We start from the raw sequence: 2,125 nt of genomic DNA, 5'->3' as shown, positions 1-2,125 counted from the left end.
GGATCCGAGATTTTTTCAAATAGGCTCAACACGCTCCTCAAGCATGGACTAAAGGCTTTATGTTAAGTTGATGACGTAAATTTGAATGAAATGGGAGAAAACTAAATAAAGTTAAGAATCTGACAAAACTCGAGTTCAAAACTTTTGCTTCTAATATGTAAATGCTTGAGTTACCAAAAAATAAGTTTTAATATTTATATATTCAACATATATATGCAATGATGCGTGACACAAAAGAAAGAAAGAAAGTATTAATTGAATTCCTCATGCATAGTAAATGCCATCCTCCAAAATTCGTAGTAACACTGTTAACAGTAGTAGTTAGGTTGTACTGTATAATCGGATATATATGCGGCATATCAACATCCCCTAACAATTATTATCCATTAGAGCCAATCATTAATTAGTAGCCATAGTGGTAAAAGCATATGATAATTTGTCATCATGGGTCAGTGCATGGTTTGAGCCCGACAAATTACACTTCTCTTTATAGACCTTTTCTCTTCGGTCTCGAATCAAATATTAGAATCAAATAATAGTGTCCAAACATAGTGCAAAAAATGTAGTAATAGTTCCTATTTATTTCAGCGTCGTGACTCGATTACTCTGTACAAATTTGTAACTTAAACACTGTAATATTCCTTAAACGTATTATTATTACATCCCTCTGAACTTTAATTTTTCTAATGAATGATCAATTTCCTTTTTCCATAGGATGGCTTCTTTGCTTTCGATTTACTCGAAATAGGATAAAAAGCAGGTTCATTTAAGCCACACCATATTCCTATCTCTCATTGTCCATTACCAAATTGGAGTATCTTTTACTTACCCATATATTTTTTCTTTGCATCTTTAGAACTTTGTACTACTTCTATTTGAATGATTAATTTATCAATCATTATATATAATATTAAGCTGTTTTTTGAAAAAATATTTAGAAGAATCACACTAAGCATTTGTTAATGGTGGCCCCATAGATTGTCTAGTCCACTGCATGAGGAGATAAGCTTTGATTCCGACTAATTTATGCCCATAGCAAATTCAATGGATGCTTAACTAGAAGCTTGATATTAAGTAAAGCAATATATATGAGTGCAACATTTGTGAGAAAAAAAAAAAAAAAAATTATAGTGCCACTCCCTACATATGCTGCCACCTATCAAGATTCGATATGTTGGATCCGACTATTTTTCTTTTTATATTTAATACGTAATGATAGAGATCGACAATTCATATCTATCTCTGCAGATCGATAAATATATAAAAAAAAGTTTGCGCTACGGATTAGTTATTTAGACCCTAAATCAGAGCGAAACCTTTAATTTTCAATTGCATGGTTCTATCAGATTCCAAACAATAAAATTAAGCATGCGTTTAGTTTAGTAATGTAAATGNTCAATCATTAAGCATATAGGGCTAGGGTAGACGAAAACTCACCGATTGCGAAGGAAGCTCTCACAATCTCCAAATGGGAGCTAGAGTCCTTCCAATCTAACCTAAACAAAGGTTCTAATCCCATCAATTTGATACAAAAGCCCCCAAAACGAAAATCCCCAAATTTAACCCTAAAATCCAAAATCTAGGGTTTGATCTCATGAAATCCAATAAAACTCGAATCTAGAGGGAGAGAACATGTTGCTTACCTTTTAGAAGCTTCAAAACAAGCTCTAAATCCTTTAAATCCCAAGATCTATCCTCCACTTAGCTCCGAATCCAAGCTTGAGGCTTCACTCATGGAGGAAACCCAAAAAGAAGCAAGAAAAGCAAGGAGGAGAAGATCAAAACCCACCAAAATCCATCAAAAATGGAAGAGAACTCAAGAGAGGGAGTTCTTACCTTATCTCCTCTGTTCTAGGGCTCAAAAGAGCAGCCATGAGGGCTGGGGTGGCTTATATAGGCGTTGCAACAATTGCAAAAACACCCCTCTACGAAACAGCCTAAATCTGCACTGCGTACCGGTACACGGGTTTGTGTACCGGTACACCTCCCACGAAAAGCCAAACCCGAGCCTCGGGTTTTGCTGGGAAATGGTCTGTGTACCGGTACACAACCACGTACCGGTACAGCCATCAACCCCGTACCGGTACAGCAAGCGAACCCGTACCGGTACGCGGCCTGCTGAAGG

This window comes from Ananas comosus, linkage group 4 (assembly GCF_001540865.1).
Source record: "Ananas comosus cultivar F153 linkage group 4, ASM154086v1, whole genome shotgun sequence".
Taxonomy (NCBI): Eukaryota; Viridiplantae; Streptophyta; class Magnoliopsida; order Poales; family Bromeliaceae; genus Ananas; species Ananas comosus.
Note: the sequence above shows the minus strand (reverse complement) of the source record.